The sequence below is a fragment of the Fundulus heteroclitus genome, unplaced genomic scaffold (genome assembly GCF_011125445.2).
Source record: "Fundulus heteroclitus isolate FHET01 unplaced genomic scaffold, MU-UCD_Fhet_4.1 scaffold_54, whole genome shotgun sequence".
NCBI lineage: Eukaryota > Metazoa > Chordata > Actinopteri > Cyprinodontiformes > Fundulidae > Fundulus > Fundulus heteroclitus.
The window spans coordinates 415203-433186 of record NW_023396967.1 but is presented as its reverse complement, the minus strand read 5'-3'; the positions used below and the strand labels follow the sequence as shown (position 1 = coordinate 433186).

Sequence of the window (17984 nt, the reverse complement as noted above, 5' to 3'; positions counted from 1 at the left end):
TAAGTTTAACGATGCCAAGTTTAGGTATAAAATACCCTGTGTGTCTAACTTTGCTGCAAAGAAATTCATGAATGCTATGATTTTTTCTCTCACACATAATTTACTGTGTAACAAGCCGGGGGCAGGGTAACTCTTCGATGTACGAACAAACAACAAAGATCATAGAGGAAAAGCATGTAGGATATCATCACTACAATATTTTAGCAAAACTTTATCTTTTGAGTCGGGAGAATATGAACATGTTTGTGAATCTCTGTCTAGTCTTTAAAGTATTGCATGGTCTTGCACTTCCTCCCCTGAAAGCACTTGTCACGTCATTGACAAGCGCTTCGAGGACCAACAGAGCTGCTGTGAGCGGGGACCTTGCAGTACCTTTTAGACAGAGTACATTTGGTAAGAATTCTCAATGTAAGCCTGTCATGACTGAAATAACTCACCAGAAAGCAAATAAATCACTATTCAAGAACTTAAAATCATAGCTTCTGGGTAATCGGTTGTGCAGACACAGATTATAGAATTCTTATACAGTCATATTTGATACTTCTAAGAGGCTTGTATGTCAGATTAAAAGTACTTTTTGAAAAAAACAACAACATTTAAGCCAGTATTCAACATACTTTTCATTAAGCCCCCCATTTGTGCATTAAAAATGTTGCTTTTTTGTTGGTCTGATGCGAAATTCTAGTTTCAAACTAGGGCTGGGTATCATCTAGGATGAGCCGATTCGATACGATTTTCGATACATAGCTCACGATACAATACGATTCTCGATATAGCTCACCTTGATTTGATTTGACTCCAATATCGATATTTATTACTTTCAAATGCTCAAAGTCATTCAATCAACAAAACCAGCCAAATATTATATTTATGTTCAATTTATTGAACACTGATATATTAACAGGAAAACAAAGTGCATTTGGTCGAATGCATTTATTGTATCACAGAAACCAAAAACGTGCCCAAACGTCTGATTTTAGGGATGAAGGTTAGGCTGCAATGGCGCCTCCTAGGTGTTGGGAGGTAAATCGATATTGAAAGCCAGAATATCGGTTTTAAATCATTTTTTAAAAAAATCGATATTAATCTTTGTATCGATTTTTATGCACAGCTCTATTTCAAACGCTGTGTTTTATTAGCTGGAGGTGAAAAAACCATAACTAACATAAATAAAAGCTTTAAAACATTGTCAGTCTGGGTTGATCTAAATAATGTATTTGACTTAGAGAACCGAGTTACTGAAATGCATAAACTTTTCAAAAATATTCTAATTTATTCAATATGACTGCATATGTTTTGCATTTCAATGTGTTGTACTAATTTGTTTTTATTGAGTTTAATGGCTTTTTGTAGTATAATATGATTTTTTTTTGTTTTTATTCAGATCTTAAAATATAGCAAATTTTGAGATGGAAGTATCTTGCTAATTTTGTAAGTATTGTATTTATATATATATTTTTAAAAAACACCATCAGAAGCTACTTAAGAGAAATATTTGCTGCTGCATGAGTTTTTCTGTTGCCCTTCTGTTCACCTACCTGGACAGATTACATCTAATTTAGTCTATTTTCAAGAAATCTAGTTTTCGAAATGCCACTGTTGTCTATTTTGCATTCTTTTCCTGACTGATACATTAGGACAATGATGTAACTTTAATCCCTAGTCTTGCTTTAGCTAAGGGCGCTAATGAGAAAAGGTCTGGAAATCCTGCTCTGACAAATTAACTTTATTTCATATTCACACACCTATGCAACTACATCCTCACAACTCTGCCCACATAACACAATGGATGGATTTTTTTGTCCCAACTGATGTCTTACTATTCCAATAAGCTATATGTCATGTGAAAAGGGAAATATTTTTTTGTAATTACTTATCATTGTCTCCCAAAAATATTGTATTTTAACTGATATTTTCACCTTCTTTTCATCTAACCAAGTAGCTATGTGCAAAAACATTGTTTTTTTTTTGTTAAAAAAGAAGAACTTAGCTAACTCTATTCTTACTTCAAAATAAGAGTCTCAAACAGAGACAAAAAGCATGTCAACTTTGCAGCATTCACGTTCATGTCTGTATCCCCTTATAAATTCAATGCATAAAAGCATGTGCTCACAACAGCTAGACGGCAGATCTCACATCATTGGATCTCACAGAATTAGACTGCGCTATGCAAATAGTAGCTATTGAATTAACAATGAATTGGTTAAATAAAATAATATGGACCTTCAGATAAAACAATAGTAAAAAAATATATCATGTTTGTGTCATTTGGTTGTTCAATTACTCTGAGAAATATTTTTCTCAGAGTAATACAAGCCAGCTTTGTAGTTTTATTCCAGCCTCTTTTAGTACAAAAAGCTGTCCAAACTACAAATTTCCTTCCATAAAGCTATACTCTGGGCTTTTTTGGCCAATGCGGATAATGTGCCTCCTCTTTAATTATTTTTACAAGATACAGCCTGCAGTGAAGTGCTTCTTTTAACAACAGAGTACTTTCCATTACTTGAGAAAGGAAAAGGTGCTGTGCCCCATTGAGCTGCAGCAGCACGGCACTCTGTGTTCAGTGAGCAGTGCTTTCAGCTTGCTTAAGAGCAAAATTTATTTGCATTTTCATTGTGTTGTTCTATCCCCCGTGTGATTTTTCCAAACAGTGAAATAAAAAAATAAAAAAACAAAGTCATGACAGGGTTAATGAACGTGGCACAGCTGTGACAAATTATGTGGTAAAAGCTTCGCATTTCTGCAGCGCATCAGTGCCACGGTAAAAAAAAAAAAATAGATCTAGTTCAGATAAAAAAGCATATAGATGGAGAGTTCATTACACGTTATTAAAATGATGCTGAGGTGGAGGCCCACCGTCGGCTCCAGACACCAGTTTGAATGTTATTTATATAGTAAATTAAACATTTATGGTTGATGCATTTTGCCATAGCTCTTACGTAAACATTGCATTTAGAGCAATATATTTAACTGATCCCAATATATTTCCTACTTTCAAGAAAAAAAGGAAATAGGCAAGCAAACTGCTGGACTCATTCATGGTAATGAATTTATGACTGCTCGATTTCCACTGCTGTATACCACAGTATCAGTAAACCACAAGACTGATATATTGATACTTTTTTTTCATCAACGACGAGAAAAATCAACAACACTGTATTGGATTTCTGAGAAATTTCCATAAACCTGCAACATGGAAAAGATTTTGCAAAAAAATGATATAAACCTGATGGATGCTGCCTCTGTAGGACATAGTTACACATCTGTTTGTTTGCAGAAAAGACGTCCTCTACATACCCAGTGGTGAACAGATTACAACCGGTTTACTGACACGAGAACAAAACGATAAACATTGCTTGCCAAACCCCAAAGTTACAGTAAAATATGATAAATTACAGCATCATCAACGTTAAGGGGGGAAAACACTGATGATTTGTCAAGGGCAGCTTTGTTATGCTTGACCTCATATTCAACCACACAGTGGATGAAAAACAGACAGTGGCTGAATGGAATGAAATCCTGATGATCTGGTGAAGTCAGGTTTGTAAATGGACTGTACAGTTTCCTTTTCCCCATGGAGGATGAATGGTTTTTGAAATGCAAGGCTTCTTTGTTAAACACCAGACATAACTTGCTTTGCTGAGGGTCTTCATAGCTTGACTAGTGTTCCTGATTATGTAGACACAATCAAAGACAGAAGAAACTCGTAGTCTTTGGTTTCAAAGACGGCCTTGTGCTCCTCCAAGAAGGAAGGCTTGCGGTCAAAAACTTCCTATAGAATAAATGTGTGATTATCTTTGTGAAGTTAAACAATTTATGATTTCCAGTTTGTTCAGTTTTTGTGAAATGGAATTTCTTCACTTGTGAACAAATGTTGTGCTAGTTTGTCCAATTTATGTATTCTGTAGAATAAAATTGGGGAAGGTCAACAGACTGTTTAACGACTCTTGCCTTAACTTTCAGCTATGAACAGGAAACTGAGGCTACAAGTTGACACACTCACTAAAAGTGGACATTGATAGATGGAAACATGCAAATATTGGGATGATAGGATCAGAAATTTTCGTGAACGATTTAAGCCATGCATTCATTCCTTCTTACGTCAAAAGTTCAGGCTACTATTGTTGGTAAGATGGTTTGGGTTAGGGTTTGGGTATTTTTCTTGGAAAACTTTTGGCACCGCTGAGCATTTTTTTAAATGCCACCGCCTGCTAGAGAATTGTTGCTAACCATGTCCTTCAGTTAAAGGGGACTTCTCATGCTTTTCAGTCCTTCCTTTTCATATTGAAAGCATTTAGTTGTGGTTCATATAAAGTGGAACTGCAATGCTTTGGTCTGAATTCTTCTTTAATGTACCCCCATATTCCCCCTTTATACCTCTGTTCTGAGGTGTGTCTGAGAGCAACTCATTTTGGTGCTGTCTCTTTAAATCTAAAGAAGGCACTTCACACCCTGCCCCCCTCCAGGTTGCAGAGTGTTCCTTTCCACCCCATTCTGCCGTTTTTGTAATATCTCTGGGCACAGAGTAATAAGCAACCAAACATTTCGATGGCCTGTTATCCATTTGTAGCTTCAGCAACACTAGGCTTAGACTACAAAATTCCTCTGAGAAAGAAGAATGGTGGATTCGCAAAATTGGTTAGGCAGAAGTCCATGACCTTGTCTAACAATTTCACGACAGGTATTGTGACGTAATTGTTCAAGAAGCATAATAGAAAACTGAACAGCTTGAACAATATGACCCAGAAAGAATGTAATGTTTTCTGTGCAGCTCCTTGTCAGACTCAGACCTCCTAGAAACTCAACGCACTCAACAAAAGGGTTAAAAAGTGGATTTTGCATATGTCCCCTTCTAAATCACAGTGTCCTCATCTCCTGATGTCTACTTCCAGCAGGATACTGCACCATATCACAAATGTCAGATGGTGGTGGCCTTCTGTTACCATCTTATCTGGATTGATGGCAATAGCTCATTCTATAGTTTTACATACAGCCATATTCCATAAATTAGAATATATGTTCCTATGAGACTGGATTATAAGAATAAAAGTGCCTTATGTCAACAACTTAAATACAATTTTAATCAAGCCCACCTTTCTGTATTTAAAACAATGTAATTGGTCTGAAGTAATATTCAAATTTTAGATGTTTTTATTAGCTCTAAGCGGAAAATGTGTGCAATAAATCTATATAATGTCTTTCACTTAATGAATTATGTTACAGAAATAAACAACCTTTTGAATGATATTTATGTTTATTAAATATCACTGTATATCTGGTAAAGCTACAGCTGCCTAAAGCTTAGTTGGCCAAGCTGTAGGTTATCAGTGAAAGCTACAATCTACAGTCTAACTTTCCCAGCTTTACATCTGCAGTGGACTCTATTGACAGGTTCATTCTTATCAAGGCAAATCCATCCATGAGGCTTATCAGAAACACTCTGATTAGGATCACTATCAGTTGCACAAACGATGGGAGTCCTTTGATTCCTTAAAATCTATGAAAGTCCCCCGCATAAACAGTCAATTAATTACACAATACTTTTACAATATATCTAAGGCACAAAGATATGTCTATAACAATCCAGAGTTTGGAGAGTTAAACTGGGTAATTGTGGTATTGTTTGCTTGTTCTTCACCTGTCCAAGAATCTCATGTCAGGCTCAGGCTCCTAACACTATGATGCTTTAAAAACTAGAAGTGGTATAATGTTTTGAAGTTATGGCACAAAAGCTACTCTTAATGAACAATGAATTTATCTCAACTTTATAGCATATTCTTCTTTTCTCCAATAAAAGGCGACACTCATATACTAGGCATTGTGTCGGTTTATATGAATGAATCAGTAAAACAGTGAGGTGGTTTAAATGCAAGCTCTACGCTACTGCTCTGTATATATAGAATATGGATGTAACAAGCTGAAGCACGAATAAGCACCCACAGGGGAACAATGATAAACCGTCATTCATTATGCACTCCTACACAATGTCAATGACCTCTTCCGCTAAAATCTTTGCACAATCATGTTTTCATGTAAGCTACTACAAAAGTAAATCAGAGCTTTACTCTTTCCTACAACCCTTTGTTAACCATTTCAAAGAAAATCTGAATATAAGACAGAAGCAAAAAACAAGGGAAGTAAAAAGGATTTAAAAATAAAGGCGCATTATCAGAGACACGACAGCACACGCGTGATGCAACGACCGGACAGCGAACACACGCTCAGCCGGTGGACTGCAGCCAATAAAACGTCACCTTTCTAATTCAAAAGGGACTTCTCCTTCAGCTGCTCCATAAACCCGATTAATTGTGGGCTCAAACCTTTCACCATACTGGCAAGGCACTGGCTGTACAGTGTTACAGAGTGACTCTTTATGGGTTATGTCATGAGTTATTTATATAAAGTCAAATGCCGGTGCCTACTTTATAAAACAGACAGAGGCATGCACTGACACTTGAACCATGCCATACCACACAGATGCTGTGAGCTGCTGAAAAACAATCTCACAAAAGCAAAATCACATTTCACCAAACTGAAAAGGATTCCTGCAGCTGAACAAAACTTCCTTGTTCCTTTTTTTTCTTTTTTTGCAGCTTTATTGTGGTAAATTATTTATGTAATAATATGCATCATTTCCCAGGTGACAACCTGTGAAGAAAACTCAGTTTACTCTAAAATAATTCACCGCAAATGCCACATTTTCACATTTATTATGATACTAAATAGACATTGGCTTGGTTAAAAATACCATGGTTTTCATAGTTTCATAGATTTAAAAAAATCTAATTTGCGATCTACAGTAACTGCTTTATTTAAAATAGTAAAAAAAGTTGTACTCCTACTAAAGCAAACTAAGATTTTGTTTATTACAGTTATGCTATCTGAAACATTCATGTATTGTTATTTTGACACACTTAAGCAGAATGCAGAAAATGCAGAATCATAACTACCAAAATGTTGAGTTTTCCTTGGAAATTTAATTAGTATTTTACATCAGATATTATCCTTGAATATGAAATTCCAGAATTTCCCTGAAGGAGCAATCCCAAGGGATAAATACAGTTGAGACTTAGTCTAAGTCCTTTTTTTTTGTCCTTCAGTGTCCCTCCTTACCTTAAGACTGATGTTTCCACTCTTAGTTTTTTTACACAACAACTGGGCTGTGGGTGTTTTCTCTAGCAGACAGGCTTCCAAACAGCCCAATATGTTTGTTTGCTTTTCTTGTAAGTGAGGGAAACGTGTGGGAGGCTTCTTTTAGCCAGCTGATTGGGTGAATCGATCTCAGAAAAAGGCGGATAAATGGGAAGACAAGAGTATTAGGATGATGATGATGATGAATTGCCGAGGTATTTTACAACCCTACCTTATAATTAGACAAAACCTAATGGGTAGTTTTCTATCCAGCTATTTTAGCCTCTGATGAGGAAGATTTTCCTCCTTTATGTCCCAAGGATGTCCGAAGGATCCTTGGATAAAACTGCAGCAACATGAACTCCTGGTGCATTCTTTCAGTTTTTAGTTAAAAGAAAAAAAAATCCTGACGTTACAATGGCATCTTTGTCTCTCGCTTTGACATGCAGTTTCTCAGCTGCACTCCCACATTGGTCTGGACCGTCACGTGACTAAAATAAATTTGCCGTATAGCAGTGGGTATTACGGATTTCCCTCAGCAATAATGACAGCTGGCAACGGCTAAGCTCTGTGTCCTAATGTTAGATTTTGGACACAGGTTGTCTAATTATTTTTACAGCTGGCAGGGTCATGCAGAATATCAAACAGCAGAAGATATTAGGATGTGTGCTGTGCCAAACTTGACACATCCTCTTAAAAATGATCACATCTCAGGCAGAATACGTTTATTATTATCAGTTCCAATCATACTACTGTTTGAAAATAACCCCAACCCAGGGTGTTGAATTGCTCGTTCTTAAGAGTTCTAATTGCATGAACAATAGATTTCTTCCAATGTTGATTAAATATGAGCACAAAAGGGTTTATAGGTATTATACTTGATTTACTGACATCTATGTAGTTGTGCTAAGCAGCAGTTTAAGAAAGTCAAATGGAAACTGTTGAAAATTTTCAACCTGGTAGTTCTTCATGCAGCAAATCAATCACAGTGTATTTCTAAAATGCAATTGTGAGCTCAGTGTACACTATCAGTCCTTGAATTTCCATGTACAAATGATCTGATCTTCATCAAGTTCTAAAATGACTAAAATCTAACATCAATTGTTAAAAATTGCCTTATTCCAACACGTCTTTATGTTGTTAATCAAAGATTAAAGTAACCCAAAAGAATCTAAAAGCTGGAAAGTGCCTGAGAAACTAAATGCAGCCTGACGCAGAGAATGGAAAATATGTAAAACCCTAGAATTTAAACAGGGTGCACTTTCTCATTCCATGTCTGTAACCTATTTAGGTTTACCTGCAGAAGCAAATCCAGTCAGAAGATACGAATTAAGCATCAACGCAGAAGAGAGCGGCAGCGCCAGGGTTAGTTCCTGATAGTTAAAGCTCACGTTACAGAGTCGTGTATATTTAGGCAAGCTGCTTTTGAGGGGGGGGGGGGTCTATTTGTGATGAAGAGAAGTCAACATGTTAATCACATAATTTAACAATAGAGCAACAACAACAACAAAAAAAAAAAAAAAACGCTACCCCACACTGTGTCTCAATTCATTAAATTTCCCACAGATGTCTTTCATAGCAAGTCTCTCAGAGCCATCGCAGTCCACAGGACAGAGCTTTAACTCAATCCATTTCTCAGCACAACAAACAGAATGAAGATCTGGCTCAGTTGACCTATATTGAATGTGAGGGTAATAGATGCCAGGACCTACACGTTCATAACATCTCATCTAAACACCAAAATACGTTAAAGTCACACAGGATACAGAAGGAGTGTGCAGCTAATAACACAAGAAGCAATAACTGTACAAGCGGAAGGACCAGGAGGTTGTAAGGCATGGGGTCATCACTTGATATACGCGCGTCCATCAAACGAGGTTGGAGACAGTGAAAGTAGGACCTATGTTGTGCTGCCTCATTTCAACTCTAAGCTGACAAAGCACGCGTAAATTAGTACACGTTTCATTGGTTTCAGAGCAATTTCTTAATTATGTAAATGTGTGACTGAACAGGTCAAACGCTGCTTGGACGCCAATTAGAGCGAGTAAAAGTCTTTGTTTTACTTACCTTAATGAGAGGGTATGCCAGAGTTGGCTGGGGTTCATGGGTGTTGAGTCAGGTCCAGAGGGAAGCTGGTCAGACCTTCACTCATGTGTGCCAGCGCTGGAACCAGCAGAGGTGAACGCAAGCCGAATGCATAGCCACCGGGAAAAACTCTGGTGGGTGCTGCGAGAGGATCCACTCGCCAGTCAGCAGCAGCCCGACAGCTCTGTTCAGGGAGATCCGTCAGGCGGCGGTAAGAAGGAGACCCGTCTCCGATGCTCCCTGCTCCCTTCTTCCTCTTGTCTGTTTCTCTCTCAGTCTTCGGCTCCCACTCTCGCCCCAGTCCCTTCTCTGCTGCTCTGCTCTCGCTCTCCACTTAAATCTCCTTCCAGCACATGAATTCTCCACACTGCATCTCCTCCCTCTCTCGCGCAGGCATACGCACACAGCACTGTCAGTCTCAGCACATCATGCTCCACATTTTTTGCTTCACACCACATGCACTCCTTGTTGCCTGCTTTTGCAGTTTGTTTGTTTTGTTTTGGGTTTTTTTTTCTACCAGAGTTTCTTATCCATAGAGATTTTCCTGAATATCTTTTTTCTTTTTTTCTCCACGGCACATGGTGCACCACATGCAAGGGAAAGCTCTCAGGGAGGCAAAGATTCAGAGGGAAAGATAACAGAGGAAGCAAAGGAATGATGACTGGACACAAAGATGTCTTGACGTGGAACACTCGCGTTTGAAGTGCAAAACGTCATTGTTAATCTCTGTTAACAAGCGCCGTTTATTGCCACCAGCAAAGACACACTGCTGTATGTCCCTTTGTTCTGTTTGAGTGTAATTTTTAAATGTTTTGGAAGCCCTCTTGTAAGCAAAAATCCAAAAATAGAAAAGACACACAGACAAAGGAATGAAGAAGTGTGTTACTTTGGAGAAATAAATGCACCTTATCTATTCTGTTGCATCCATACGAGCTGACTGTAAAATATGCAACCATTCACTGCAGAGCTGTCATGTTCCTGGGGGACATTTGGACTGCTCACAGACCAGGTTTTTTTGTTTGTTTGTTTTTCGTCCGGTTTTCTACAGTCTGCTTATGTTGTGTTTGCGTCTAAGCCTTTATCCACCTGTTCGGTCTTGGAGACAATACCTTGATTTTCCCCAAACCCTCAGTAAACAGACAGCAGCAGAACAAACACACCTGGTGAATGGCCAAGCAGCTTTCCCGACATCTGGTGCCCGATTTTATACAAAGGAACAGCGTCATTGTTGTGATGCAACAGTTTTCTGTTCAGTCTTTTTAATACTTCTCTACAAATGAGAATAAATAAAAAACGTTGCGTTTAGTGCGGTCACAGCTTTTGCTATCAAAAAGCAAACGGGCACCTTTTAAAAATACCCAGGAAATTTCTCCCCATCAACACTCTCTCTGAATTTTGTCTTCATGTTGTGGAATTTTACTGAAGAAGTTCTGGTGTGGGAGATTATAACCCAATGAAAGGACTTCAAACAACATGGTTAGGTATCCTAGGGCAGAGTACTGTCCCAATTTGGCCCTGATGTGCTCATTGCTGGCGAGCCTCTTATAAACTGTAGCACTATAAATAGATTTATTTGGACTTTATTAGCATTTCTTTTTTCTATTAACATGCTTTTTAAAAAAAAAAAAAAACTAGGTAAGTAATGAGAAGCAGAAAAAACAGCTATAAAGAAGAGAAGTCACCGCCGCTGACTACATCTTTTTCACTTCTGTGTGTTTATTGCATCAGAAACTTGGAAGAGCTGTCAAAACAAATTTGCTTAGGGTAGACATTAGCTTTGGGTTTCTCCTTCTCCTAAATTTCAATTGCTTTATAATGTGCAGGCATAAAAAATAATACTAACAGAGACACTGTTTTGGAGGGTCAAGAGATTCTGTCATTTTCACCTGTTCTCTTCCATAGAGCTCATTTGCATTTTCTGCACAGATCCTTGACGTAAAAGTGCTCAAAACATTTTCGTTTTGCGTCACTAATTAGGAGTCATGCATCTGTTTAACATAGTCCAAAAAAGCTTTTCTGGCTTCAATATATGATAACATGAGGCCTTTAAGTTACAAACTGCCAGACATACACCTCCAAATGTTGAAAATGTGTCCAATATCAAAGTTTTGATCTAAAATTGAGTGGAAGACCAGACCACCAGATTGATCTAAAGCCCCTGAGCAGAGCCATAAATCATGCGAACATGGAGTATATGAGACGGATGAAAAAGCTTGTAGCTATCCTGTCCACCCCGGCAGGTTATGCGTTCTGACTTTGACATCGTACAAAGCACATGAACTGTGTGTAAATGAATTTAATGGTTCAGTGCTTAAAAATGTCATTCCAGTCTACCTTTTTGATCAGATTATTAATTTCCTTTATCAAGATATTACAATTTTCTCCAAACATTAAATGTAAAATAAACAGGTTTAAAGGTGCTATACAACATCTTCAAGCACTCAACACGCACCTTTGTAAGTGACCATGATGATGATGGTGACGGAGTTCATTTGTTGTTTTTCTTATGCTGAAGATCTAATGACATATATTCCATATTGTATCTCAGATTAGCATAAAATATTTTCAGCTGATATTTAACTGTCACATATTCCTCATGGTACATAAACTTCCTCTCTAAATCCCGTTAATGTCCATACATTAGTCAGTATCATGACCTACAACTGTTTTTGTGCATGAGCTGTGGTTATGCTTATTCCTGGAAGTTCTGCATTCCTCTACCCTTGTCTCACTTGTCTCATTCTCTCTTTGTCTTATTCATGAGTTAGGGAAACGCAACCCTTTCAATATGTGGGTCACTAATACTCTGTTTTGTTGTATGACACCCAAGGGAATGAGGAGCTGACTCCAATACAGTCACATGGGTGCTGGTATGGACCCCTTGCATGTTACAGTTTGGATTGTGAACAATAGCACACTCTTAGGTTGGAAAATCACTGGCATGGAGGACTGTAATCTCCGAGCTAAGAAAATAAATTTTGAAGAAACATTCCAGCCTCGCTTTACAAAGAAATTGTGATAAATTAATTACTTGTAAAACCTTTTGTATTCACTAAATTAAGTAGTTATCACCCATCCAGGACTATATATATACAAGAGAGATTAACTCAACATGTGTTTTTCTTTAACACAGAAAGTTCTCCTGTATCAGTGCTTCTGTTTTTTGCGTGTCTTCTCTGGTTTACGGCAGGTTGCGGCTCACCCTGAGCCGGTTCAGCCGTTAAAAGGCAGTTGTTCTCTTCTGCTGCAGACTCAATGGGTCCATTTACACCCTTGTGACACAACAGTACATGAGTGAATGTTAAACATCTACACTTTCATACTGTTTGTCACAGTTTTCTCAGCTGAGCAACGTCCATGTTACTACGTTCGAGTTGTGTTGGCAGATTAGATCATTTTCAAGCAACTACGAGTGTCACGATTCTTGAGGTGTTTGGAATTTGGTTTGCCTGAGTGTATGTTTTTGATCATTTCCCAGTTATGCTCTTTAGTGTTTGCCATATTAAAAGTAAGTTCACACTGAACGAGAACAAGGCGAATTTTTCGTGTTGATCGCTTGACATTTCACCTCTCTCTCTCTAACAATTTGCGCTGACAACGCAGCAAACTTTCGCCCGGCTCCCTTCATCAAATAGAAGGAGCATCTATCCGCTTGCCGGATCCTCCTGTCTGTTCAACTCACCATGGCGGAGATGGATTTTACTGAGAGTATCAGTGCCCTATGTAATGTGGAAAGCCAAAAGAACGGCATTGGTGCCTCTGGGTCCACCAAATCCTCCAGAGACACATCCAGTTCAGTGACTACCATCACCTGGAGCTAAGTCTGGATGACGGTTGCTTCCAGCAGTACGTCTGTCTGTCCAGGACCCAGTATGGGGGGACAGTTCTCCCTCCAAAACACGAACTAAAGGCGTCTTCAAACAGTAAATCCATCATTGCGTTATTGGAATATAGCCTTATTATACTGTTTAAATAACATATAAAATTTTTTACACTTAAATAAATGGACAAGGAGGACCCTTAAAAGCAAAATTTCGCCTTGTTCTAAACATACGTCTACCACACTGTACATGCGGTACCACAATTTGTGCGGTTTGCTTTGACTGAAGCGCGTCGTTCACATTGTGGACTGTTAATTTGCTCCTGAACACACCTTTACATTGGATAACATGTAAATCACTCGCTCCATTTGCCTTGTTGGCGTTTGGTGTGAAATTACCTTTTGGGTTTTTATTAGATGTTACCTTATTAGTTAATTTCCTTTGTGCTTAGTCTACCAGTTTATTGTTTTGTTCTTTGTTCATTTATAATTATTCCTGTTATTCTCTTTCTCTTAATTCTCAGCTCAGCTCTATCTATGTTTTCATGCTCACTACACTCAAGCCCCAGTAGTCGTTATTTTGGGGCTGTTCCTCTGGATCTCCATAAACCTCAGACGTAGAGGCCAGTGGAAACCTTGAACCCTTTCGTTTGGCCAAGCTGAGCATGTTCAGAGTACCAATTGCATTCATCTGGAGAGCTCTGACGGGATTGTACGTGTAAGTAGGATGCTGGAGATGCCAGGTGATAAATCTGGTCCACCTTTATGCAAAGAGGCTCCACTGCATCATGATTGATGGGCTCAATATTTTCATGACGGATCCACTGCTACGTGTTTCTCCCTGTAAAGAAGTTGATGACCACGGTAACCTCGCGGCCATCCATCATCAGTTTGCCAACCCATTTCCCTGTCCATTGCTTTGCCTTCATGTTCTTCATTAATTTCATGCTTCTTGTTGTTCTGACTTTATGTGTGCCACTGATCTGCCTGTTCGCCACTGTAAGTTCTGTTCATTCTAGTAAAACCTGATCACTTCCACTCTGCAGTTTGATCCTTCCTGAACTAAAACACGACAATGAGACCTGGGACAAACCAGGCTTGTATATCATCTTCAGGATTGTTGCATTAATAACAGACTCCAAAACTTTTACAACAAATGAGTGTAGTCACTCAATATCTACAAATTAATCATTGTATTCCACTGATATTAACACTTTCTTTTTTAATGAGCAAAAACAATCCATATAACTAGCTTACAGTGTATCGCTGTTTAAGATTTCTCAGCTTTTCTACAAACTCGCAGAAATAGGACATCTACCCACTTTGGGTAGGGGAATTATCGTTGATAATAGCTTAAGAACACCGCCCTTTTAAAAAGGTGAACTTCCAGAAACCACTACTATCTTCATAGTTGATTGAGACTAATATTAGGTGCTCGGGACATCAGGGTACAGTGAAAACTATCTATTTGAAAAATGAGCAATACAAATTTATATAAAATACAACCAATTACATTTTCTGTGGACAGCGCCCAACCAACACAGCACAGTCAGTTAAAGGGGCTGATTGACTGAACCGGCAAGATCACTACACTTGAGCTGCAGTAATAGTTTAGGGTTTACTCATCAAGGTAACAATAAAAGTAAACAGATTAATGAAAATGTAAAAGAAAAATCACATTTTGATGTGCCTGTAATAAAAAGCCAACAAAACACATAGTCCTGAACTGAGGTTTTCCAGTTGTGTGAGTTATCGATGTCTCTGGGCTAAATAACTCTCCGCTATCATAGCTTTAGAGTTGTTCTCATGAAATATCCAGATTTAATGGTTGAACTCCTATTAAACATGCTGTGTGAACTGCAACTCATTGACATTTAGGTCTTTTGGATTCAGTTTTCCGATGTCCTATAAGTTTCCTGCCACACTTGGGCACAACTATGGCGTAGTTTATTAACCAAAGGGAAACCGAAACTAGACAAGCTGCTTGTCGTGCCATGCTTCGATGGGTTTATATTATTAAGTAACCAATGATTGTAGTTGTTGGCAGTCTTTGGCATGGTTTTTAAAGGACAAACAGGTTCCCCGTCCAGCTAAAAATATAAAGTAAAATAAAAATACCTATAAATTTTAAAGTACAGATGCTCATGCTTAAATGTGAAGAGATCAAAGTTGATCATTGCAGAGAGTGGGTAAATAATTTTCTTCTCTAATCCTTCCTAGTTGCTTGCTTCAGCTATTAGTATATGTCATCTGTTCCTCTTTAGTACTGCTTGCACACACAGTGTATTCCAGCTTCTCTGAACAGTTCTATTACTGCAAGCCATTGATTTAATATGTGATGAAGCTGTAAACAAAGATTCCTCCTTTTAAATTCAAAACATACACTCACTTAGTTTTTGAAGCAAGCGTGTATGCGTTTTTTGGCTCTTTGCCAATTCAGCTTTGACATTTCCTCTTTGGGAAACACACAAAACATGAATGCTGTACCGTGTGTTTTACAGCTCAGCATGCATTTCTATTGTTTACATTCACCCCTTAGAGATGTTGTATATGTTTCACATTCAACCTTTTGTAATAACACAAGCAGAGAGAGACAGAGTACTGCAGACTCTCATGAATAACATGCCACACACACTAAACAGTTGCTTATTTGCTTGAAGTTACCCGTTGACCAAATGGGGTAGTTTATTTTTTTTTACCTTACAAATAGTATCCATCAACAAAATCCCACAAAATTGAGCTACAGCTGCTATATGGGTAACAATGGTCCAAATGGACTCCTGAATACTGTGCCTGTCTGATCTGCAGGTGGCTCAAACACTTGTTTGAGGCTGTTGCTGCCACAGGAGGTCCTGGAATCAAACTACCAACTCTTTTTCTGTCGGTAGGTGTCCTTAGTAAAGACACAAAATATAAAGATATTGCCAACATTTAAAACACAGTTCAAAACTCTTGTTATGCCCAATTAATTCAGAAAGGCAAGTTTTTTTCAAACATCTTTTCTTACCACTGAAGTCAGCATCTGTCTCATCTCTGCAGGAGCCTGGATGTAAGACTTGAGTCTCATTGTAAAGGCTGAGGCAGTTTATGTTCAACAATTGTCACAACGCATCTTAAAAAAAAAAGAAACTGTCAACAGGCAGATGAGCAAATTCAAAGTCATAGGACAGAAAATAACAAGAAGGCAGGAGGTTATACAAGCAAGAAAAGAGTTCAGTCGAGTAACAAGCAAACGGGGAAGAGCTGGAAAACATAAAGAAGAAGGTTACAAAACTTTTGGAAGGAATGGAGGTTGAAAAATGGAGAACATATCTTCTTCCAAAAAAGGACTATCAATGTATTTGTTTGACGCTGGTAAAACATGCGACATCCTGACGCTTTTTTGTAGGAGACGTTGAGATCTTCAGCGAAACTAATAAACAAAATATTGTCCACATTCCCTGAACAAAGATTATGAAAATATTATTCATACTTGCTTGAAATGTCATTAGAACACATATAAATGTGGACGCTCTCTTTAAAATGGTGAGTTTTCCACATAAAGTAGGAGGAATGTCAGCCATTTTTCTTTTTTTCCCTTGGACAAACTTGATAATGTTGTTTGCAAGCTAATGTCAATGAATAGCCCAAATGAAAGGTTGGATTGCAACATATTAAGACTCCAAATACTACATGTCATGATTTAGGTTTTTGTTTGTTTATTTTGGACTTTTCTTGGATCAGCCTTCACTTCTCAGCCACTATCCAATCAACGTCTCTTCTCGTCCAGTGCAATGTGCCCTGCCTATACCAGTTCCTGTGTCCTCAGCCAGCTGGACTCTTCTGAAGAAAGTTGCCTGTGTCTGTGTGCAGCAGAGGTCTGTCTGTTTCCCTGTGAGTTCCAGCTGCTCGCTCTGCCCATTCTGGTGGTTCCTCGGTCCACATCGCCTGTTCTGTCACTACCTGCATCTTCTGGTCCCCTGCTCATCCCTGCCTGCCTGCAACATCTACCATGACTCATCTGTTCTGTTTGTCTGCCTCACCCGCCACTATTCATCCCTCACAATAAACCTTTTAAAGAAACGCAACTCTGTGTCCGGCTGATTATCGGGTTCACGAGCATTAATCATAACAACGTTTTCCATTGTGGACCAGCGTAGCTGTTACACGTTTCTTCACTGAAACTGGGCTGCCTGGGAGACGACACAGTCATTGCAAGGCTTCCACACCGGTCTCGGAGGGCCCGGCTGATGTTTCCGCTCCGGATGTTTCTACTGACATGTGCTCTCCTGCTTTTTCGTCCCGCTCTTCGCCGCCTCAGTCCTCTCCTAAATGCTCCCGAGCCCACGACTGTCCAGTGCCACCCGTTTCTTCTCCTGCAGCATCTGCTGCACCTCCAGCACCTTCCAGCTGTCTGCAGCGGATTGGAGCCTGCACGCCATCCGCAGCCACAGCACTAGCAGCCACGGCACTAGGATCCAGAACTAGTAGTAATTACGCTTCTTGTGTTTAAAAAAAAGTGTTCGACTATGCTAAACCCTTTTGTTTTTAAGTGTTTGAAAACAGTGAAATGGTGATATTTTTACTCAAGAGAGGTTAATAGATATTCCATACTGGGCCATACCTATTTACAACATACAGTATGGTGTGGCTCTTTTGATTTTAAATATCAGCATTGGTCAAAATGTTTTTTTTTTCTTCCATCAGTAACAAGACTGTCACTCAAACAGTTTTTTTCTAATACTTCTTGAAGCATGGCTTTTATGAGCAAGGTAAGAGCATGGAAACTTATTTCCATCCTCGGTCTATTTGCATAAGGCAAATAGAGGAAGAAATGACTGACTTCCATAAACAGATGTGAGGCAGCCTCTCTGTTCTCTGCAGAGATGAGCTTTTCGTAATGATTCAAAACAAGATGAAACTCAATCCTCAGACACATACGCTGTGGTGATGGCAGTGATGAATTTGC

The 17984-nt window shown here is 38.7% G+C and overlaps 1 protein-coding gene across 3 annotated transcripts in view; it reads right to left on the bottom strand.

The window, feature by feature from the left end:
* Positions 1-9705, bottom strand: part of opn7b (opsin 7, group member b) — an 88871-nt gene extending 79166 nt beyond the window's left edge. For 2 of the 3 annotated variants that reach the window (XM_036132787.1, XM_012862258.3), the window contains exon 1: positions 9199-9705. The gene's annotated coding sequence lies outside the window, so the exon portion shown is untranslated. Of the gene's footprint in view, positions 1-8428; positions 8495-9198 lie in introns of those variants that run through there. The other variant, XM_021316255.2, reaches the window with a different exon arrangement.
* Positions 9706-17984: the final 8279 nt, after the last annotated feature.